General features: G+C 37.0%; 1 long non-coding RNA gene across 1 annotated transcript; it reads right to left on the reverse strand.

Moving 5' to 3' along the window:
* Positions 1–25510, reverse strand: LOC141491679 (uncharacterized). Its single transcript, XR_012469703.1, has 5 exons — positions 25382–25510; positions 7552–7674; positions 2853–2962; positions 1716–1898; positions 1–123 (listed from the first exon to the last, which is right to left on the reverse strand). It is a non-coding gene; the product is annotated as an uncharacterized LOC141491679 (long non-coding RNA).
* Between the last annotated feature and the right edge of the window lie 317 nt (positions 25511–25827).

Below are 25827 nucleotides of genomic sequence, written 5' to 3' on the forward strand. Positions count from 1 at the left end.
ATATGTGACCACCCAAGGTCAGCCAAGAGATTCTAGCAAAGTCTTTGATCTTCCATGAATCAAGAGGCTGACAAGTGATACTCCTTTACTGTGTTCACAAGCACATCTGTCCTCCCGGAATCACTAGAAAAGAATAGGGTAGAAGAAACAATTAACACTGTTGATTAAAAAAAGAAAGTTTTTCCCCCTCCCCAAATTGAGAAAACCACACAGTTTTCTTTATCATTCAAATGCTTCAATTTATATTATTACATCTAATGGCATCACTATTGCCAAACCACTTGCCATCGGGAGTCATCTCACATAACTTCACAAGTCAATCTAATGGGCAGGAATGGACATTTAGAAGTTGTTGTCTTACTCCAGCAATCTACTGGAAATTAAATAAATGTCCCACTCCAATTTCAGTTTCTGCTGTTAGGAGAATTATACTCTAGGCTATTTCAGAGGGTATCTGTGAACTCAATCATTCTGTTAAACACATTAACACACACACACACACACACACACACACACACACACACACACACTTTTTTTTTCTAACACCACAAAGTCTGGAACAATACACATGAAATTAAACTTTAAGCCACATTTTCCCTTAGACTCAGCTAGGTCTCTTCCAAACTCTTGCATACACCCTATTTATTACTCCTCCTGCCTCAGTCTCTTTGAACAAGGTCTAATTAAGTAAAGTTTATCTGGGGTATGGAAGAGAGGTCTAATCTACATAAAAAGAGTGGACAATGAGAAAAGTTTGATTTCTAAAATTTAAGATGACACTGAAGTTCCCCCCTTCTCTACTGCTAAGAGAATTGGTATCAGGAGACCATATGGAATTCATCAGTTTAAACTCAAAATCCTTTCTGGTTTGTTTTTTGTTGTTGTTCTTGTCCTTTTGGGGACAAATGTAATCACCACTTTACCATAGTTTGAGGTATGCTGATTTAAAGTGTTCCTTAGTCAGAAGGCTTAATAACAAAGGCTAAATCCCACACCGAGATGCTTAAACCTTGGAGCAACAATTGTCGGAGTCTTCCATGGGGGGAAGGAGTAGTAATGCGAATATTTGTGGAGTTGTATGGGACATATTGAGCCATGAAGAACAGATTTGCATATCCCAACCCCACGGATAAAAAAATAATTCAATGCTAAATTTACTTTGTGACTTATGAATATATTAATCCAGTCTGAATAAGATCTGGAATTGAAGAGATCAAAGTTAGATGACAGCCTACCCAAAGGAAAATTATATACAGTCTGAAGTTTTCATCATCTCCATCAATTATAGTTAGCATTATGTAATTGCAAAGAATTTTTCACATATTAACTCGCTTGATCATCACTACAAACTCAGGAGGTAGATATTATTATGAACTCCATCATATAGACGAGATAACTGAAGCCAAAAGTGGTTAAATGATTTGTCCAGGATCACTCATCTAAAGTGTCTGAATCATGATTAAAACTTGTCTTCTTGACTCCAAATCCAATACTCTATCTGCCATACCTCTTAGCTCTCTTTAGCCACCACTGGATCTGATTAAAAAAGCCATATGCTGCCCAGAAGTAGTCTAATTGACAAAGAAAGAGAGGAACCTGATTTTTTTCCTTTTAAAAAGAACACTGAGGTGGGGGGAGAGTATGGCATGCACGGTAAGAGAACATTTCAGAACTCCATAATCCATCCATTAATGTAGATCACAGTCATTCCATACCTTTTCATCCCCAATTGCCAGCATGGCATAGTTATAGGGGGTGCAGGGTTGCACCTGGTGTCAGGAGAATCCAAATCTGAAATTCTTCCTCTGATTCTTACTGGATCCATGAAAGTGGATATCTATTGGTCCCACTTTCTAATCCATGCTGTTGTGAGTCTCCAGAGATATATTGAATGTGGTCTATGTAAAGAGTAGATTAATGTCAACCGCTATCATTAGTATTGTTGTCCTGTGTTATGATTGCTTATGTTTCACCCAATGGATATGATGTTGGACTTGGAGTATGGAGGACACAAGTTAACTAATTAAGAATCATCATCCTTGAATCTGGTCTAACTCCAACTTGGTCATAATGAATACTTTTTTGGAACATATTACTTAAGCTCTCTCAGACTCAGTTCTTCCATCTGTAAGATGGGGATGATAATAAATTGTACCTATATCACAAAGTCACTGTGATAATTAAGTGAGTAAATATGTATAAAACACTTCACAAATCTTAAAACATTAGGTACATGATAGCAATCGTTATTACCCAATTTGTTGGAAACGTGTCTTTTTTTTATATCGGCAGTAAACAACTCAAACTTCACATCCCCCTCTGGGGAAAAAAAGTATGGCATTGATTCAGCTGAATTCAACAGTTTAAAGAATGGGGACTGAGTACAGTCTTCTATGCTAATTGAAATTCAATTTAAAAGCTGGTGCAATGGATAGTCCTTGAGTCAGAGAGACCTGAGTTCAAATTTGACCTCAGAAATCTAGCTGTATAAAGCCAGACAACCTTGCCTTAGTTTCCCCATTGGCAAAAATAAATAAATAAATAAATAAATAAATAAATAAGCTGGAGGTTGCAAACTACTGCAATATTTTTACAAAGAAAGTCCCACCTGTGTTAATAGAGAGACAAACTTGAATGAACAACAGTGTACCAATGTACTAGACTGTCACAATACCAACCATGATTGCTAGAAGCTAATGACAAAAACAATCACTGCCCTCAGAAAGTGTATATTCTATTAGAATGACAGAATGTGGATGATGTGGATGCAAATACATAAATGCAAAGTAACTTGAACAGGAGAATAAAAATAACTGTAGACTTTAGAGTAAATTCAACAATGGAAATACAACCTGAGTTGAGCACTGAAGGAAGAGAAGGATCCTCTGAATCTGAATGAGGTGAAGTTGGAGGGTTGAAGTTTAGGAGAAGTCTATAGTCCAAGTTGGCTGAACCACACAGTCTATGATTAAGAACAATATAAATTTAAAAACTGTGTTTGAAAACTTTGCATTTTATTCCGAAGTCAAAAGAGAATTACCAAGGATTCTGAGTAGAACCTTGACCTGCTATAGTCATCACCTGGTCTAACTTCAGTGTAATTGGAACTGGGTCATATATATCTCTTTTGTTCTATTTCTATAACATTCTATTTCTGCCTCAAATGAGCACATGGACTATTTATGCCCAACTTGTGGTAGAGCATTCTGAGCTCCTATTGATCTGATCAACCACAGCTGGACACACTGTAACTTGACTCTAGCATAGTGATATCATTTTGGTCCTCATTGAGAGCAAAGAACAACTTATGTTGCTGCAAAACTGCAAGTCATGTAACACCAGTCTCAAATGAATTAAATATTAATATCATTCATAGAACAATAGAGATAGATATAGATTTCAAAACTCAGATTGGAGGATGGCACCCAAAAAATGTAGGATGAGAAAAAAGATGTGCTTGAGATAGCCAATGGACGTGTGCATATGGACTCCCCTGTTATACTTGCAAAGAGAAATCAAGGATGATCCTCTATGGATTCATTATGGTAAATTTATGGTAGAATATAAACAAGACCAGCAGGACCAACAAATATTAATGAACTACAATTTGTACATGTGGAGGAAATACTCACATCAGTGAGATCTTGAATCCTCTTGAGTATTTTATAATTCTATTTCCTCCTTTCTTGCTATTGATGCAGTTGTGTCTACCTCTCTGAGTCCCCATTTGGGGTTTTCTTAGCAGAGCTACTAGAGTGATTTACCATTTCCTTCTCTAGATCATGTTACAGATGAGAAAACTGAGACAAAAAGGGTTAAGTGACTTGCCCAGAATCACAAGGTAATAAGTATTTGAGGTCAAATTTCAACTCAAATCCTCCTGTTTCCACACTCAAGGATCTATCCACTGAATCATCTACCTGCCACTTTGACTCAAATGACTGTCTCCTCATGTCTATTTGTTAGTTAAATAAGGTGAATGGTAGATATAACCATGAAAGAGGAAATCAGGAGTAGGAACCCAAATAGGTACCCTATTTTATACACCATATATCCTTTTATTATAATATTGTAAACTCTCAAAAACAGAACTTTAGAAGAAAAATTGGGAATCTTTCACTCTATAAGTAAAAGAACCTAAGAGTTATGCTTGAGTCATCAGACTGGGTAATATGCTCTAGGAGCCATGGAACCCTGAGACCCTTCTGCCCTTCCCATATTTCTTAAGGTGGGAAGAGTAGAAAACACCACTCCAGTTATTCTCAATGAAAAATTCAAACTCACCCCTAACACAAACCTCCTTGCTCCACAGTGCCACCTAGCGTTATACTCGCATATATGCACTGTTGTCTCTTGTACTATGTTTATACCGGTAGAATGGCTAGCATAAGACACTTTTGTAGGCATTTCTATCTTTTTATGAGATGGCAAAAGCAGAGGGCTTGAAGCACTTTTGTCCTATTCCCTGAGATTGCTATAGGCTTGGGAGAGGTTGCAGCAGTTCAGTAGATTTCCCCAGTGATTTTAGGTACAAATTTAATGAGTTAGGCAGAAATGTTAACATTATCCTAGAGGCAGGGCTATTAGAATTCCCGAACAAAGACAAAGTATATTTTGAATTGCCCCCCAACTGGGTTTAATTACTCATATGTAATAATGGGATTATCTATAAAAAATATTTTTAGAATGCAAGTTAACAAAACAAATTTAGGAATTGTGAACAACGCAATCTCAAAAAATAAAATAAAAAATAAAGCAAACAAATTTTAAATAAACTGTGAAAGAAAAATCACTGATCAGAAAGATTTGTTAGCAAATTATATCAAACTTTTAAATAAAAGTTAAGTTTTTGCTGCAAAATTTATACTCAATTATTAAGAAAGTATTAATTATACAAACTCCTTTTACGATACAAATATAATTTTGATATTCAGTCCAAGAAAGAATACAACAGAGAATACTGTTAACCAATTTTACTAATGAACAAAGGTATAAAATATTCCATTAAAATATTAGCAAAAGGCTACAGTAATATGTTCCAAAAAAGTATTCATTATAACCAAGTTGGAGTTAGACCAGATTCAAGGATGATGATTCATAATTAGGAAACAATTAGCATAGTTAATTACAAAATAACAAAAACCATGTAATTATAGCAATGGACTCAGGAAAGGCTTTAACAAGATACTGCATGCATTTATTATTTTAAAAAATTCTAAAAAGCATAGGCACAGAAGGTTTTTTGATATCATAAAGAGTATACTTCTATACTCGAGAATTATTATGATTTATAATAGAGAAACACTGGGAAATTCTTCATTAAATACAAGGGCAAAACAAGTATGTCCCCGTTCCTCACTATTATTTAAAATAGTTTTAGAAATGTTAGTTATACTAATAAAACAAGAGAAAATTTAGACATAAACATTAACAAAAAGATTGCAAAATTATACATATTTACAGATGACAAGATGTTTTACTTAGAAAATTCCAAAGAATAATGAATGAATAAAGTTATTAATAAGATTAATAGCATCAGTAAAGTAAGCATAAATAAAAATAAGCATATTAATAAAAATATATAAATCACCAGCATTACTTTGTAGAATGAACAAAAATCAATACAAAATAATAAAAAAGAAATTTCACTTAAAAATAACTGAGACACCCATAAAAATTTTGAGAATTAGTATATGAAGGGATCGTAGCATTAATTAAAAACAAATATGAAGCCCTATTTACAAAAATTAATAAAGAAACCATTTTAGAGGAACTTCATGGTTTATAGACTTAGTTTATAAAAATAAATCAATAGCATTATATTAATTTATAGTGTCAGTGATTTGCTAAACAGACTATCAAAAAGTTCATTTATAAAACTAGATTAGTAGCAATTAACTTGGAGGAACAAAAGGTCTAGATGTCAATAAGAATAAAAAAAGAGAGTAGGATTGAAAGGGCAAAATATTACTAGATATTAAACTATATTATAACATCCTGAACCGATACTGTCTGAATGAGTTTAGTTCATTAAAGAGAGGGTTTATGTGTAACTATCTGATGAGGAATTTCTTTGCATAATATCTGGTGAAGGTCTTAAGGAGGCAAAAAAGTATCAGTTTTCTACAGTGAGGTAGTCAATTTAAATAATGTGATCTTTTCTTCATAAAAAGTAGATTAATTGAACAAACTATATTAATACGATCAATATATTTCAGTGTTTGACAAACTAAAATAAAACCATAATTGTTCTAGAACTTTTGGTAAAACTGGAAAAGATTTTGACAGAAATTTGACTTAGACCAGCTTCTTATACTACTTACAAAAGATAAACTCCAAATGTATAAGGAACTAGATAAAGGACATTTTTTAGTTAGAGAAAAATGGAAGGAAGTATCTTTTAGGATTTTAATTAAGAGGTGAATTAATGATCAAACAAGAGATAAAGGAGCTGGCAAAAGACCAAATACATAATATTGATTATACCAAAAAGAAACTTTCTTCAAGAACAAAAGCCAAAGCAACCAGAATAAGAAGAGTAACTATCAAGTTGGGGGTCAGCATAGGTTGGCTCCATTACTATCGTTGACAAAAGTCTAACATTCAAAATGGGCAATTAAAAAAATCTATTCCACAATTTTTAAATAATCAAAAGATCTGAACAATTTTCAAACTAAACAAGTATTAAAGCAATGCTTTTTAAAAAATGAAAAAACTACAGCAAATACTAGTAAGGAGAAAATGCAAATTAAAACTTCACTGAGAATTCAACTCACAGCCATAAAATTGGTAAGGAGATAAAAGTCAGAAAGTGTTGGAGGAATGGTGTGAAGACAGCCACACTGTTACACTGTTAGTGAAATTGTGAACCATTTAGGAAAACAATTTAAATATAAATGAGAAAAGTCACTAAACATTTCATATACTTCGACCCAGCAGCTCCCACTACTGTGTATAAATCTCAAGGATGTCAAAGATGAAAAAAAGAAGGTGAAGGGTGACATATAATAATAGTAATAACATTTAGAGAAGTGCTTTTAAAGAAAGAAAAAACTGAAAACAAAATGTGTACCCATTGATTGAAGAATGACTGAAGAATTTGTGTGATTTAAATATAATTGAATACTACTGCCTCATAAGAGACAATGAAAATGAAGAACTCAGAGAAACATGGAAAAATTCTATGAATTTAAGAAAAGGAAAAACAGAAAAGGAATATATGCATTGACTATGATATATGAATGAAAACAATAAAAAGCTATTAATCTTAGATTGAATACAATATCTAATTTTGCTTCCAGAGAACTTAGAGATGGCAAGCCAAGAAGCATATATTAAGGGCTCACTATCATTAATTGTGCCAAATATTGGACAATAAATTCAGCATGATGGAAGATAATACACAAAAAAATAACTGAAAAGTTGGAGCGAAGGAGAGGAAGAAAAGATATTCCAAGGGAACATGAGATCAAAGTCCAGAAAGTGAGGAGAGCCAGGAGGAGAAGGAATCCCGAACACTTCCCAAAAATGAAGGTTCCAGGAGGAACTCACCAATAGAAGAAAGGTGCTGGCAGGGCAGAGGGATGTCCCCGGGTCAGAAGGTCTCAGAGGCAGATGGCTGTTCTATGATGAGGAAGCCCAGGTGCTGAGAGAGGTTCCATGATGAGACTGTGGCTGAGAAATGGTGTTGAAATCCAGAAAAACCATTAGCCCAGCTGGAAAAGGAACGAATGCAGGTGCAGAATTGCATGTGCTCTCCAATGCTATCTTTTATGTCATTCTGTTTTAAGTTGTTTTTTTTGTTGTTATTGTTATAACAGATAATTAGAGTAGAAGAGGGCAAGGTGGTAATACTTTGAAATGATTGGGATGTTTAAAAAACAACATTAATAAAAAATAAAAGTTTGTTTTCATGGGTACAACATGAATTTAGTCTTTTACCCAGTTCCCCTTGAATTCTGCCATCAAGAAATGGAATAAAGCAACATGACCTCATGTCACAAGAAATATCTGGATTATGTAAAGGCCACTCAATCCTAAAACAATCAGTAAGCATTTCTTGAATACCTTTGTTTATATTGAGACCTTTCAATTATGTATCATTCTTCACGACCCCATTTGCTTTTCTTGGCAACCATACTAGTTTGTCATTTCCTTCTCCCAGCTTATTTTACAGATGAGGGAACTGAGGCAAACAGGGTTAAATGATTTGCCAAGAATCACATAACTGATAAGTTTCTGGGGCTGGATTTGAATTCAGGCATTCCTGACTCAAGGGCCAGTGTTCTATCTACTTCATCAGCTAGTTTCCCATTAAATATCTACTCTGTGCTAGATAATAGGGATACAAATATGAAGAATGAAATAATCCTTGTTCACAAGTAACTTACATTCTAACAGAGAAACAAGTAAATAGCTGAATAGAGGAAAGAAGAGATGAATGGATGAAAAAAGACATCTATTAAGAGAGAAAGGGGGACTCATTGGAAAATACCTTGAAATTGGGAAAGATTGAAGGCAAATGGAAAGGGAGTTGGCAGAGGATGACCTAGATAGTGTCATGAAAACAATGAATTTGGACAGATTGAGAAATGGAGGAGGATAGAAGGTCCTGATTTGCTATGGTCCATGGGATCATGAAGAGTCAGATACAACTGAACATCAGAACAAGAAAAATATTTCAAGTATTATTCAGAATTTCAAGGACTAACATTGAAATGGGAGTAGTAACACCTTTGGGAGAGTGGGGCTGAGGAACACTTTAGCCAGGAAAGTTACAAGGATGATTATTGGAGACATTCTGGAATAGATTGACACCAAGAACAGTAGCAGATTTGACTTCTTTTATACTCTTGGTTCCAAAACTCATGGGGAGGTGGGAAGGGCTTTGTAACTTTTCAGCTGCAAGGTGGTTGGCAGGGGAAGTATTGAGGAGGTAACCAGAGAAGTAGGGGTGAAGTGAAGCATATTGGGGTTTTCCTGAAAGAGGATATATGTAATTAAATGAAAAACACATTTAGTTGGAGAATTAACAAGGTAGTTAGGAAAGGAATTAATAGTTGAGGGAATCATGAAGAATTTCCTATACAGAAAAAAGTTCTATAAATATAGAAATTGAATCATACTTTGAAGAAAGATGGATTCTGTAAGACAGAATAGAAAAGGGAACAGGCAGGGGAAAGGCAGAGAAATGAGGAATGGAGTGTTGTGTATTGAAAACAGAAAGAAGGTCAGTTAGGCTAGGTCTTAATAGAGTGGGACTGGGAGAGTAATATATAAAGGGTCTAGAAAGTGCTGGCACTCAGTTTACAAAGGGGCTTTTCCATCTACCTCTGTGTCTCCCCATCACAGTGTGAGTCCCTTGCAAGCAATCTGTTCTGGCTTCTCTATATCTCCATACAGTCTTTCACATGATGGGTGTTTAATTTAAAAACTAAACATGAGAGTATAGACACACATATAAATTTATATGTATATAGAATAGAATAGAATAGAATAGAATAGAATAGAATATAGAATATAATGGAATATAATGGAATATAATGGAATATAATATAATTTCCCTAGAGGTCATAGGCTACGGAAGGCTATGATTTGGGAAAGAGATGAGCAGCAATAGGATAAGAGCTATTGTGTTATTGTTACTGCTTTTGTTGAAGAGTGACAACTATGACTGACAGTTCCCCCAGAGGAAGGGATGGGAACTTGAAGCCAATGAGGAAAGCTCATACTTTTTCACTGACATCACTCCTCCTAATGGTGATCAGGCTTAGGAATGATTATGTACTTATATATATAGATTATATGGTTTGACCTGATACATTTTCTAGTTTGTATGTGCAGACAGGGAGGAGGAGTAGCTTGCAATATAGAAGTTTATGTCAAAGTAGAAGGTAAAATTATCATTCATTTTTTTCCTTTTAAATTTATTTTTTATTCTCATTTTGTACAAATGTTTTTTTACTTTAATAAAATATTCTTGTTTACAAGTAAACAAAATACCCCTCCTCCCCCATGAATATAGATAGACTTGTTTGGGCGAAAAAGGTAAAGGGGAAAGAAAAAAAATTAAAATAAAAAAACAATAATAGTAATAATTGTAGGTATGGCCAGGTGGCGCAATGGACGAAGCACCAGCCCTGGAGCCACGAGCCTTGTAAACCCAACAATCACCCAGCCGTGTGACATGCAAGCCACCCTATCCCCACTGCCCTGCAAAAACCAAAAAAAAAAGAAAGAAAAAAAAGACCCAAAATAAAATAAAATGGTAATAATAGTAGGGGTGGCTGGGTGGCAGACAGAGCATTGGCCCTTGAGCCAGGAGCACCTGGGTCCAAATCCAGCCCCAGACACCCAAAGATCACCCTGCCATGTGGCCCCAGGCAGGCCATCCAGCCCTACTTACCCTGCACCCTCCCCCAAATAATCATAACAAAAAATGTGCTTGAGTCTTTGTTCCAACAGCAACAACTCTGTCATGGGTGGATCTCATTCTTTATGATAAGTCCATCACAAAAGTTATTTCCATATTTTTCCACCATTGCCACTGCTGATCACAACTCCCTCCTTTCTTATTTCTCCACTACCATGCACTCTATTTTCTCTCTCCTTTCACTATGACTCTGCTGTAGGGTAGCTGAGTGGCGCAGCAGACAGATCCCTGGTCTTGGGGCCAAGAAGCCCTGAGCCCCCATACCACCCCTTAGGCCCAGAATCCACCTGGCCCTGTGGTCCTGGGCAGGCCCTCCATTCCCAGGCCCTTGCAAGAAGTAAGAAAGAAAATGTGTTATATCTGGCCACTCTCCCACCATGGTCCATCCTCTCCTCCTTTATTCACATCCCCACCCCTTCCCGCTGCTCCCCCCACCTTCTTACTCCAGATGTCTATACCCCATTGAGTATATTTGCTGTTTCCTCTCCTAGCTATGTCTGATGAGAGCAAAGTTTCCCTCATTCCCCCTTGCCTCCCCCCTTCCATATCATTGCAATAGCTCATTGTAATAAAAAAAATCTTAAGTGAAATATCTTGGACTATTCCCCCTCTCCTTTTTCTTTCTCCCATTCCATTTCCCTTTTTTTCTATTGACTCCATTTTTACACCACTTCGAATTTTACACACTGTGAATTCAGCTTTCTCCTGTGCTTCAACTATAAAAGCTCTCTCTACCTGCTCTATTAATTGAGAAGGTTCATATGAGTATTATCAGTGTCATTTTTCTATGCAGGAATACATACAGTTCAGCCTCATTAAGTCCCTCATATTTCCCCCCTCTCCTCCAATCTCCATGCTTCACCTGAGTCCTGTATCTGAAGATCAAACCTTCTGTTCAGCTCTGGCCATTCCAAAAGGAACCTTTGAAATTCCCCTGGTTCATTGAAAGTCCATCTTTTTCCCTGGAAGAGGACATTCAGCCTTGCTGGGTAGTTCATTCTTGGCTGCATTCTAGGCTCTTTTGCCTTCCAGTATATTGTATTCCAAGCCCTATGAGCTTCCATTGTAGTTGCTGCTAAGTCCTGTGTGATACTGACTGCAGCTCCACGATATTTGAACTGTGTCCTTCTGGCTGCTTGTAATATTTTCTCTTTGACTTGGGAGTTCTGGAACTTGGCTATAATATTCCTAGGGGTTGGCTTTTTGGGATCTCTTTCTCTGGGGGATTGGTGGATTCTCTCCATTTCTGTTTTGCCCTCTTCTTCTAGAATATCAGGGCAATTTTCCTGTAGTAATTCTTTGAAAATGATGTCAAGGCTCTTTTCCTGATCATGACTTTCAGGTATTCCATAATTTTTAAATTATCTTTCTTAAGTCTGTTTTCCATATCAGTTGTTTTTTCAATGAGATATTTCACATTTTCTTCTAATTTTTCATTTTTTGGTTTTGAAGTATTGATTCCTGAATTCTAGTAAATTCATCAATCTCCCCGAATTCTATTCTTTGTCTGAAGGATTTGTTCTCCTCAAAGAGTTTTCTTATCCCTTTTTCCATCTGGCCAATTTTGCTTTTTAAAGCATTCTTCTCCTCAATAACTTTTTTAACTGTTTTATCCATTTGACCTAAGCTGGTTTTTTAGCATGCTATTTTCTTCAGCATTTTTTTGGATTTCCTTGACTAAGCTGCTGACTTCATTTTCATGTTTTTCCTGCATCTCTCTCCTTTCTTTTCCCAGTTTTTCTTCCAACTCCCTCATTTTGATTTCCAAAGTCTTTTTTGAGCTCTATCATAGCCTGAGCCCAATTTCAGTTTTTCTTGGAGTCTTTAGATGCAGGAGCTTGTGCTTCCTCATCTTCAGACTGAGTATTTTGGTCCTTCTTGGGCTCATTTGCAAAATATTTCTCAATAGTCTTCTTTTTGTTTCTTTGCTTGCTCATTTTCCCAGCCTGGGCCTGGTTTGGGGTGTTTCTTGAGCTTTTGGGACACTCCCACAAGGGTCTCAGTGTGTGAGGCTCTGTCCTCCCTCCTGGTCTGTGAATGACCATAAGCGCCCCCCTCTGCCAAGGGGCTGAGGTGGGGGGAGCTGTTCTATGGGGGGGCCTAGACTGTGATCAGGATCTGAATGTGGTCAGAGCCCCAGAGTCCTATTTCAGGGGCAGAGGACAGAGCTAGGCAGTCTCTCTTCACTCCCCTCCCTCAGCTCAATGGGCTCATGCCCTGGGGGCTCCTGCTTACCAGCTCCACCTGCTTCTGTTTCCTGGATTAGGGCTGGGGAAAGACAATGCTGCTTGCTGTGTGCCCTGAGGGCTGAGCTCCAAGTGCTGGATCTGGCAGAGGTCCCCTGCTGTTCCCCCACTTTGTGCTTGGTGCTCCTTGGGGTGCGACTCAGGAGACTCCCCCGCTGCTGTGAGCTGAAACTCCCAGCGCCCTGGGGCTGCCTCCAGGAGGCTGAAGTTCTTTGGCTCTGGCGGTCCACCCCTCTGGTGGGCTGCCTCTCCGGCCCCGGGGAGCAGAGCCTTTCTGCTCTTTTCCTGGTTACTTTGAGTAGGAGAATTGCCTCACTGGGTCCCTTTGTGGGTTCTGTCTCTTGAAAGTTTAGTTAGAGTCCTTAGCTGATGAATTTTATCAGAGAGCTCCTAAGACTAGATCCCTTCTTGTTGCCATCTTGGCTCCGCCCCTCTAAAATTATCATTTAAATCAAGGGTTCTTATATTTAAAAAAAATTAAATACTCATAATATACTTTAAAGTTTATTCTCAATTATAAACATTTTCTTCATCACTTTTTGACAGTCGACAACACCAACCTTAATTTGTAGCTTTTGCTCATTTCCAAGGTAGAAAAGTTCCCACTGAAAATTTAAACAATCAACTCTCCAGTGGGTTCAAACTGTTTTCAGTATCCACTGTGCACAGGTCATGTAGCTGAGGACCCAGAGGAGGAAAAAATATTTAAAGCAAAATCAAAACCAAGATCACAAAACCTGAGGGATCTATCAGAGAGCTCAATCCTAAGGCTGGTCTTTGATTTTGTTATATTAAGGACAGGAAAGAGAAATTGAGTTTGACAGAAAGTTGTCTCAATTTGCTGAAGTCAATCTTCCTATATATGAGCATGTGTTCTTGTGGTTGGCCACAGAGGACTGGCCTTGTCCTCCATCTTCCTCTGAATCTCTGTCTGTATATGGCACACTCAGCTGGAAGTCTCTTGCTACCACTATCTAATTTGTCTCCATAGCAATGGCCAACTTTAAGCCATGGTAAGCACAGCTGGCCATGGAGCCCAAGGTTTCCCTGTGTACCTAAGAAGGCTCAGGAAATTGAATGTAGTAAATCTTCAACAATCCATTAGAATCTTTTTTGTCCAGATGTATTTCTTCCATAAGAGCAGGTGATACAGGTTATGACCAGGATTTGCAGAACCCTCATTCACAACACTCCACACCCTATCTCTGGGCCTCCATGTCTTGTTTTTTCTCTTTTTGATTCTGTCTCAAAGGATTCTTCTGTTTCTTTCAGATGCAGCTGAGCCATCAACTTCTTTTTTAAAACAATACTTCATTTTTTTTAAATTAACAAGCACTTTTAATTAGTCTCTCTCTCTATCTACTCACTCACTCCCACTGAGAAATTTCAAAATAAGAAAGCCCTTGATATATAGTTGCACAGTACAGGAAAACAAATTCCTACATTAATCAGGTGCCACCTTCTGCACAAAATTTCTCTAGATCACCCCAAGCACCAATGCCCTCCCAGACTACCTGGCATTTAACTACTGTATATACTGACAAATATAGTTATTAACTGTATCTATATATCTATAATATATCTATAATATGTGATATATTTATACATATATATATTTATACTATGCTATACTATATAGAGTTGTATGATATATATATATATACATATATATATACATATATATATATGTATATATATATGCTAATACATGGAAGGGTACCATATCTTTCTTCTCGAATAAGACCACAACATCAGGGAGGTAATGCCATGACAAGCATGTGAATTGGATTTGAGGGAGGGGTGCTGTGCTAAGTCACCAGCCTCACTTTCTCCTTCAGAACCATCTGGGTCCAGTGGCCAGATATGAATCAGGACCACTGGAGATGACCCTGGATATACAGCAAGCAGGTTAAGTGGCTTGCCCAAAGTCACACTGCTAGTTATCATTGAGTGTCTGAGGTGGGATTCAAACTTCTGTCCTCCTGATTCCAAGGCCAATACTCTATCCACTGCACCACCTAGTAACCATACAGCTAAAACTATAGCTATTTTGTTGCCTCAGTCATTGTCCTCATAGACATTTTCATGTGACTAGATCACTCAGTTGATCAGGAATTCTTGATGAAACATCTCTGCCAATCGGCCAGTGACTTGTTCTTCTCTTCATCTCAAAGAAAAAGTATTTGCCTTGCAGCATCACTTTTGAGCAGAGACAAATACAAATCTTACTGTCTTTTCAGTCTGAGAGAACTTCAACCTTGAAAAATACAAGCCTAACAGTCATGGGGTAGAGTGCCAGTCACATCTTGGTAGTATATAGAAGACACCAACTTTCACTGGCAAAATCTTTAAAATAGCACTTAGTACTCCCAAACCCTAGGACTATCACACTCCCACATTCATTCACTGCCCTTCAATGAGTTCCAATTCAGTCCAGAAAGACTGTCAGTGGTTGCCCTGAATTAATTAAGAGAGCTTTCTCCAATCCCGCCCCTCCCCTGTTCCAATGTTGAGAAATGGGGGAGGTGGGTTGGGGTCGAGGGACCACTCAGAAATTATGCTACTGATCAGCAGCAGTTGGTTTGGAAAGTTGGTTTGGAACAAGAATCTTTGTATTCAAATGCAAAGATGAAAGTTTGAAAAAAAAGGCTAATTTGGGCCAAATGTTAAGCTTAGATTGATTGTCGGTCTCTTTTGTGTTCATAAACTCCTATAAACCATTTGTTCTCATGTGACATTTAACTTAGATGTAATTCACAATACCCATATAGTATTTCCCATGTACAATGTCTTCCAGCTTATAATTCATTTTAGTTCTTCAAAAGAGGGCATAAAACAGCTCCAGAACTTAGACTTTTTTGCAATTAGACAAAGAAGGAATGGGAAGAGTTTTTACAACTGAGAAAATCCAGATTTCTTATTCGTCATGGTCTAAAATTGACAATTGCCTGTCCATGCTACTTTCTCCAGTTTCTATGCTTTGTAGAATGTTGTCACTGACTGTATTTTTTTGCCTGGAAATTAGACTGAAATTGAGAGTGAGGAACTTGGTTTGGGCATTGAGGTTTCCTCTTTGTCTCAGGAGCTGAATGAACCCACCATCCAAGACATAGAAGAGAATATGCCACAGTCATGGAAGAATGTCCAGATCTAGTTCTCTCTTTGAGGCAATGGCACCAGGTCACTCATCTCCTTTCGGGATGCAGAGTGAGAATCAGGAACCAGACCACATCCATGATCTATGCCACATAGCAACTGGCCTCTTCCTGGTGCCATCACCAACAAGACATAGAACTCCTCAACAACCCCCATATTTTATACTTTTATTGAAACCAGAGACTGACTGGAAAATATGTCAGAAAAAGAGTGACTTTCCTAGGGGAAATGGCCCCTAGTAGGGTCCTGGCCTTCTAGGTGGAGTCGGCTAATTTTAGGAACATCTAGTAGAAACCTTAGACCTATAGAAAGAGCTACCTAAAAGTATCTGGGTAGCCCAATAGGAATGTGTTGTTGCTGCTGCTCTGTTGTTGTTTAGTGGAGCATCAAGGCAGAGTCATGAAAGCTATTTGGAAGCCAAGGCACTTTTATCAAAACTTTCAAAAATTCATCATTATGAATAACTATATAGGGAAAGTTGTCACTTTGAGTCAGTTTTGTCATCTGCAAAATGGGGGCAATAATCAGAGATGAAAGGAAAATATGTAAAATACTTAAAACATTGCATCCATGCAAGCTATTTTTGTCTGAGAGACAGTATGGAGAATAGTTCAGGTCCCACCAATGACAAATACCATATGGGTAAGTTGCTACCATTTTTTTCATCATATACATACTGCCTGACAAATGGGTGGCCCTTAACAAATGTTCATTAAATTAAAATGAATCAAACTTAACCCCTCCAAGATTAGAAGTTACCCATCCACTTTGGTAGAAGGATTTCATATCAGAAGATGCCTATACCAATGAAATTGTGTCCAAATAGGCAAAAAATTATAGAAATAAAATTACTAATTCACCTCTCAATAATGACAGATTTTGTAGGTATGTGCAAATATCTAAAGGTGGATGCTCACCCATAAATAAGAGGAGGTCGATTTTTTTTGGACAATATGGGAAGACTTGGGTGAAAAGAAAAGCTCTGTGTGAAATCAATGACTGAGCATTTCTTAAAATAAACATTTACTAAAGCCAAGTCAGACAGGGAATTGCCTGGAATTATGGCTTCCATGTGTAGCATTAAGACTCTTAATGGACTTGTAGTTTCATTTAGAGCTGGAGTATGTATTAATATCCCCACTGAGTCCATTTTCTACTCTAAATTCTATTCAAATGCTATTTTTCCAGTGTCTTTATTATATTCATTAAATGGCATAAAGACATCTTATGGAATTATACAGAAACTTCTGGAAGTTGTTTTTTAAATGTCTATTTTTGTTTTGTAGAGTTAATTGAATTTGCCCTTGTAATATCTAAATTATGTAGAGGATAATGAAAATAAGTTGTCAATTGAAACTCTATTTGGACCACAGTATTAGGAATTATCTCCCTAAGTGCCATCAAGTCCATGCTACCAAAATGGTCATGCCATCTTTGCCTCTTCAATTTGACAGCTGCATTTTATTTATAGTTGCTTAATATAAATATTCAACTCTATCTAGAAAAGTACAGACATTGGAATGCCATAATTTTCTCTAATGGTTCTGGCCCACCAATCACCTAGATGAATGATTTGGGTCCCTAGGCATTGATATTAAAAGGATTCATAATTTTTAATGATGATCTGTTTTCTCATACATCATGAATGGGATCAATTTGCAAACCTTCTCTTTCTATAGCATGACTTCTCCAGTGATGCCCCTTTTAAAAATCTCATCATAGATTGGGAGAGGGGTTGAGGGAGTCTACTCTAGGGAAACAAAAACTCTGGTACCTCCAGCAATCAAGACTGAATGCTTTTTGTCCGAAGATGAGCTTAGCCAAAGTTTGGAGAGGCACAGCATTGTATAGACAATAGGGGTTAAGTCTTTTTGCCACAAGGACCTCTACTGAGTTCAGCATTCTATAAATCATACTATGAGTCTCCTTATCCTTCATGGAGATGGAGATTTTTATTGTCTCCTCCAGGTTTCCAAAAATACTTTTTCCAGATCTCTTCTATACCCTAAATATTCTATACCTTACATTATATATATATATACTTGAATATGTATCTATTCTCTCTCTCTCTCTCTCCCCATCTCTAACACAAATATACACACACATAAACACCCAAAACGTTCCCTAACTTCCATGTAAATATTAAGTCCTTGAAGCAGTGACTGACATTTTTTCTTTTCATTTCTAATATCTAGATCAATGCCTTAGACCTAGAGGTTGCTAATAAATATTTATTGACTTGAATCATGCCATTAGTCGGGTGTGCTATAAGGGATAAAGAGAGAAACTCAGCATGAGGAAGACATCAGTTCAATTCCCACTTGTTACACAATCTCTCTTATGACATAGGACAGGTCATTTAAATTCCCCCAGATCTAAGCAATTATCTAACCCTAGAAGTTGTTGCAAAGGGGTTAGCATGCAGTGGTAGATGGAGTCTGAGTTCCCCATACAAATGAAGTTATAAGTCTATCCATATCCCCATTCCCACTAGAAAGAAAAAATTTTGAAATTGCATAGGAAAAATAGTAGACACTATAGATGGACCTCGATCTTAAAAAATGAATAGGACAAGAAATTTTGGGAAAATGTTTGGTCTTTTCAAAAATCTCAAGATACTCTGTGCCATAGGAAAAGTACCTCCTTAAACACAATTTCTTTCCCTGTGATGTACAGTTATGAATCCTAAAAACACTACAGTCTCAAAGAACCAAAATTATGGATAACACAAAAGTCATTGGAAAGTGGGCACAAGTTACCAAAAGCACATTCCATTGGTGCCAGAACCCAAAAAGAAGCCTAAATTCTATCACTGGGGAAGCATAATCAGAAAAGAATGTGGTTCATCATTTGTACAGTCAATGGATAGATAAACAGCTTAAGCACTGTACTAGTAAAAAAAGAACTAGAAAAAGGCATTTGATGGATGCTTTGTGGAAGACTTACATAAGAACATTGGAGAAGAAGAACTTATACAACATAAGTCAGCAACTGTAGGATTGATATTGCAAAAACGTACTGGAAGGGGGACCTTGAATTAACAAAAATAAAAAGATAACCCCAACCCCTCAGGTATACCCTAAGACACTGAGTGAAAGATGTAGCCAACCTCTTCCTGAGGACCCTACTTATCAGTGTAGTATGAGTTAGGATAAACACAAATAGAATATTATTTTGGTTATAAAGGGAACTTTCAGGAATGAGACAAAAAATTCAAAACAAAAACAACAATGTGTTGGCTTCTTTCCCTAAGAGCACTGAGAGGTCTATGGTTATAAATTCAGACTCTAATTTAGGCCACAAGTAAGAAATGCCAGCTCATGAAGGAGTTCTGCAGTCTTAGCCTCAAGACACAGAAGTATCAAGGACACATGGGGAACCAAAATATAGGCCAAATAGGCTATGTATTCATACATTCACATTTCCATTCACCCTGTATGAGGCAAAGGGCTGCCTAGACTTTCTGGGCAATGTAAAATGATTAGCAGCTTGACTTGGTTGTTCAGAGCTTTATGACAAAAAGGAACTTGCAGATAAGACTCATATCAATGCCATAATGAAATGTCTGCGGTAAAATCAGTTCCCTTGGAAGGAAAATAGTAGAAAGGTGTGTTATATGTATGTTGTTCTTTTTGAATCCACAAATATTTTTTTAATTTTTGATTAAGGAAAAAATAGTCATTGGGATCCAACCATGAGCCATGATCTGCCATTTTGTTAGTAATCTATTGGAACCTGAGTTGAGAATAAGGAAATAGCTCCCATGTTGCTTGGCCTGTGTTTATTTCCATTGGCTTAGCTCAGCTTGGTCAATAATTGAGGATCATTAGAATCCTTCAGGATCCAAAAAAGATGGTGATTGATCTGGAATAAGAAGGTCATATTGTAGTTAGAATTTAGAAACTAATCTCAGAGAAGCCTTTGAGGAGGAAAAGAACCAAAATCTACATAGATCCAAGGTGGAAAAGACATGGTAACATGCAGTAGCAAGAAAATGAGATTTGTATCCTGTCACTAATTAGCTGTGGGACCTCAAGTAAGTCATTTCATCTCTCTCAGCTTCATTTTCCCTATTTGAAAAATTAGTTATTTCTAAATTATCATCCAGTTCTAAATCTTATGACCACCAGGAACCAACAAGCAAAAAAGATTCTTATCCTGAAATTTATTTCAAACAGATCACCTAAATAGAGGAAATAAATTAAGGAGAGAGAAACAAAAAGATAAAGTGAGAGACAGATAAAGAGAGACAGAGACAGACACAGAAATAGCAACAGGAAAAAGACAGACACAGAGGCAGCAATGACAGAGATAGACATACTCACAGATGTTACTCTGAAATTATCAATTAGAGACAGACAAATAAATAAAGGTAGAGACAGACAGAAAGCTGCTTCTTAGATATATCACAGTATGTAGAATCCCAGAGTCAAGGTAGGTTGTATAAGGTTTAAAATTCTAAAGAAGGGTAAAGCAAATGAAGGGAAATAGAACTTTGGCACCCAGACTGGGAAAAATATATATTTCAGATCTCTTCTATAGCCTTAATAGGAGAGACTTAAGAGTGTAAGGGTTTAATAATGAGGAAAACCACTTTTCCAGGCTATAGCCAGTAGGTTAAGGGTGCTGTAACCTGAGAAATGACAGAACTACTGACTCAGTAATTCCATTCTTTGAAATTTACCCTGAAAGTGTTATCAAAAGCAAAGGAAAAATAAAGAGAGAGATAGAGGAGGGGAGGGAAGCTGTCTATACAAAGATTATATAGCAGTATTATATGCAATTGAAAAAACCTTTGAAACAGTCTCAATGCCCACCAGTAGGGGAATGATTAAATATTGTGGTACATTAATGTAATGGAATACTAAATAATGCAATTAAGACAAGAAAGTATAAAGAATAAAAAGAAATCAGGGGGAAATCTTAATGAGATAATACAAAGTAAAAAAATAGATATTGAAGAATAGGGAATATATGACCTATGATCATAGAAGAAAGTAATTCAAAATGCAATGACAAAGAATATAGATAAGAATTTGGAAGGAATGGCTGAAAAATTGTTACAAAATTTTTTGGATTGTCATTAATTCACTTAAATGTAAATAGTTGTTCAAGGAGTTTATTTTATTTTATTGATAGTGTTAAGCTTTCAATACAACCTTTCACCTTTTTTTTAAAAGAAAAGTGTGCTCACACTGAGTGGGTTTTAAGAAAGAAGTAACATCCAGAGCCTGCTTTCCTGCCATATTAATTAAGGGTAGGAGAGACAGATTTCCGAAGTCTGTGATGCAGCAGCTTGGCCAATCAAATCCATAGTAAAATCTAGAACTGGGGTTAACATCAAGGTCAACTCATAGTTGGACGTCAAGCATGGGGAAACAGGAAATTAAGAAGAATGGATTTAGTGTTCTCCAGTTAGTGCTTTAGAAATGGGATTAAATAATGAGAACCTTTTAACAGGTAAAATTTCTGTCTCCCCTCCATTACCCCACCCTCATTATAACTTACAATATGAATTATATAAATTTATTTAATTTTGACTAATTTATAGCTTAAAATGACACCAATATGTATGTCATGGAACACTATTGTTCTATTAGAAACCAGGAGGGATGGGAATTCAGGGAAGCCTGGAGGTATTTCCATGAACTGATGCTGAATGAGATGAGCACAATCAGAAAAGCACTGTACACCCAAACAGCAACATGGGGGTGATGATCAATCTTGATGGACTTGTTGTTCCATCAGTGCTACAATCATGGACAATTTGGGGCTGTCTGCAATGGAGAATACCATCTGTATCCAGAGAAAAACTGTGGAGTTTGAACAAAGTTCAAGGACTATTCCCTTTAATTTAGGTAAAAAAAATAGATATCTTATTGTCTGATTTTGTTATCTCTTATACTTTTTTTTCTTCCTTAAGGATGTGATTTCTCTCTCATCACACTCAGTTTGGATCAATGTACAACAGGAAACAAAATAAAGACTGACAGATGGCTTTCCTTGGGGGAATGGGGGGAAGGGGAGAAAAATTGTAAAACTCAAATAAAAATCTTTTTAAAAAAATGACACCAAGGGGCGGCTAGGTGGTGCAGTGGATAAAGCACCGGCCCTGGAGTCAGGAGTACCTGGGTTCAAATCTGGTCTCAGATACTTAATAATTACCTAGCTGTGTGGCCTTGGGCAAGCCACTTAACCCCATTTGCCTTGAAAAAACCTAAAAAAAATGACACCAAGAGTTTTGAAACTTACTGTACCTTTTTTTAGCAATACTTTGTAATAGGATTGAACTATATATAAATATATATATATATATATATATATATATATATATATATATATAATCATCATCACTGGAGTATTAGATGATCAGAACCCTGGTAGCAAGGGAACAAGAAAAGCTAGGGAAATTGTTCAGAGTCAAGTCTTAGAATGTGGTTCTTACAACTAGTTCTGGCTTGATTAGGGGTAGGGTAGAGCAGAAGCGAGTGGGGTGAAACTTGGAGACCATCCAATCCAACCCCTTTATTTTTCAGATGAGGAGTTGAAGCCTAGAGAGAGTAATGATTCACTTAGGCTTATAAAGCTAATGAACATCTGAGATGGAATTTGAACCCAATTCTTCCTGAGTCTAAGTCCTTAGAAACTCAGTCCAGTTTGCCATGCTTCATGGAGGAGTCAGTAGCAACTCTCTATTTTCCAGGTCTAGACCTTCATGGCGCCACAGGCTGCCTCTAAAAATCTAGGGGCAATTAGTTTAGAAGCCTAACAGTGTATTATGGATCACTTGGCTTCCTCCCAAAATGATCACGTTTAGAATATTAAATTTAAAAGTATAATCTGTTCAGACAATAGTTACAAATTTGCTAATTGAGTTTACTTTGAAATGTTTTTCATTTTCAATACAAATGATATTGCACACTGTTGAATTTTAAGGAATCTCATATCTCTGAGGTGAGGTTATATTCCACTTTGTGAGAAGCAATAAAACTATGAGAACAAAAAAAATTACATTATAGTAAAGCCAAAGTCATATATTTTCTGGATTGGCATGTTCGAGAGTGTGAAACAGATAAAGAAATATCCATTTCCAACAAAGAGCTGAGAAAACAAAGAACCTCCCTACCCCCAGCCTCCCCTTTACCACACTGAATGAGCCTGCCACATGGATCTCTGTCTAATTAGTCTCATTGTACTATCCCTATCATCACTGATACTTCTATTTTTCATTATCTTCATAGGTTTCTGAAAAAAAAAATTTTCCCCAGATTGAAATGTCTATTTAATTTCTCACGGATTAACACCTTTCTGGAGTTGACTTATTTCCAATCATAGAAAGGTTTGGATTTTGCAGTCAGAGGAGCTAAGCTCCAATTTTACCTCTATCACTCCCTGAATGACCGCAGGTAAGTGATTTAACTTCCCTGGGGCTCAGTTCCTTCATATGTGAATTTAGGAGATTAGACTAGAAAATATCTAAGGTCCTTTTTAGCTCTAAATACATGCCCTATTCCTCAAATTCAATATGTCCAAAGTCATTCTCATCACCATCCTCCCAGACCCGACTTCCCCATTTCTATGAAAGGAATTAACATCATTCCAGGCACTCAGGTCCAAAATCTCAGAATTGACTTTTGACTCTTTCCTTTCCCTCACACCTTTTATCTGCTATAAATTATAACCAATCTGAGTTGATGAAGAGATTTTCCATCTACTTGGCTATAGATGTAGTCATTTAGATAGATAAAAGCACAAATCTAGGCCAACATGTTTCTGAGTTTAGCTGCCCCAGGAAGGGACTACCTAGGGTGCAAATTACACTGTGAGTATACAATGACCATAAACTATCACCTATCGTGAGTTTACCTATAACTGTCAACCAATAGACTCAGTTGGCATTTACTGAGGTGGTGTCATGACAACAATAACTATAAAACATCTTCACAATCCAATAGCTACATATAGTTTCCCCGTTGTCAGTGGAAAAAAATGAATAAACACTTCAAGTAATTTAGAAGAAAGTTTCACTTGAAATATTAAAAGTACCCATTGACATGAAAATTGTGTTGAAATTATGACCAAGGAGGTGGCTAGGTGGTGCGGTGGATAAGAGCATCGGCCCTGGAATCAGGAGTACCTGAGTTCAAATCCAGCCTCAGACATTTAATAATTACCTAGCTGTGTGGCCTTAGGCAAGCCACTTAACTCCATTGCCTTGCAAAAATCTAAAAAAGGAAAAAAGAAAAAAAAAAGAAATTATGACCAAGACAACTCAAACACTCCAAAATTTCAGGGTCCTATGTTACAAATTCTCCACTGGACAAATCACTCAGAATGTTCTCTGTAGTTCACCTCTTACTGTCCACGGAGGACCCTCTTCTCAAGTCACAGAAATTATATTTTTTTAGAACTCTCTCCTACAAATTTCCTTAATTTCTACCACCACAATGTCTCCTGAAGACAGCCTTGGCTGCATGGTGGCTGTTGGGGGAAAAAAAAAAGAAGAGAGTAATCCCATCCCTACAACTTCCATCTGGTAAAGGTACAAGAGGAAAAACAAAGAGTTAGGTTCTACTTTTCTAGCTGGGTCTAATTCATGCTGCCCCAGGTTACCCTCCTCAGAGCTATCGCCTGCCCCTTCCAAATCCTTGAGTGACCCCTTAATGGCTAAAAGAGATATGGCAAATCCTTGGTCAACCAATGGCCAGCTATCCTCTAATTCCATCAACTTTGATCAGAGAACCTGTTCACACATTTTAAAGGAGTAACAAAGTATTGACCCATCTCTATAGTTTAAGATCTTAACATCTTACTGTTTCTATTATTTATCCCTTATTTTCTGTGAATTCATCAAGTGACCTGGGGAGAGGAGGGGGATCCAGGGTATCCTGTGTGAGTGTGTGTGTGCATTTGTGGATTCCAGGGGGAAAAAAGTAAAATAAAATTATTTTAAGCTCCAAATCAAAATGTCCCAAAATCTTGGTTCCATTATGTATGGGATATGCCCTCAGAATTGAGATTTTTTTTTCATATGTGCAGAGAGAAACTCTGAAAAAGAAAAACAATAAATGAAATGCATAAATTGAAAAGAACTGGGATTTTTTTTAAGGCTCCTGCATAACATTCTCCAAGGGTGATTTTTAGACTAAACCTTGACAGCGTGATATTGTGAATGTAAAAGTGAGCCTTTGTCAATCAGAAGGCACTTCTGCCGAAATAAGTTTCTCGGGAGAAACTGAAGGGAATTTCAAAGATCTAGTTTGTATTCACTATGTTTTCATGCCCATTTTCTTGGGATTAAAGAAAGCATGAGAATCTAAGAGTCTCAAGTAGCTTTTCAAATTGCTGCTTATGATGTTTTCATTACCAAGTATCCCCACCAAGGTGTTATTAAAATCCATCTTAGCCCATCCTGAGGTGTTATTAAAACTCATCAAAAATCAGTTGTTCTACTCCCTTCCCCTTCCAACCCAGAAAATTGTTCAATTCATTTCACTGTTATATGTCCTCTTCATCTGAAGAATAGGGAGCAATAATAAAGTCCTACCTACATCCATAGACCATAACAGAAATGAAGAAGTTCAGGAAATGCCCATGGAGAGAAGAAAAGGTCACAGAGTGATATCCCCAAACCAAGCAAGTGGATAGTTCAGATCCAGTGAGTCTCCTAGTGATCCTAAAGCCTATGCCCCTGCCCCTGGTGAGGGACAAGATTCTCCAGTTGATCTCTAGTCTAACCTGGGCTCCTGATCAAACCAAACAATAATTCAACAAACATCTGTCAATGACCTAGTATGAGCTTTGGACTGAATTAAATACTGAATCTCCTAGTTCACCTAAGTTTATTTTTGTCTCTATCCGGCTTGCTTCTCTGATATGCTTTGTCTATCTACACCTGACTTTAGAGAAGATCAGAATGATATATCTATTTAAAGGTCCCTGGTGAAGCAATTTTTCCATGAGTTACCTTTTCTGTAAGAAGACTGAAAAAGA

This window comes from Macrotis lagotis, chromosome 6, assembly GCF_037893015.1.
Source record: "Macrotis lagotis isolate mMagLag1 chromosome 6, bilby.v1.9.chrom.fasta, whole genome shotgun sequence".
NCBI classification, from domain to species: Eukaryota; Metazoa; Chordata; class Mammalia; order Peramelemorphia; family Peramelidae; genus Macrotis; species Macrotis lagotis.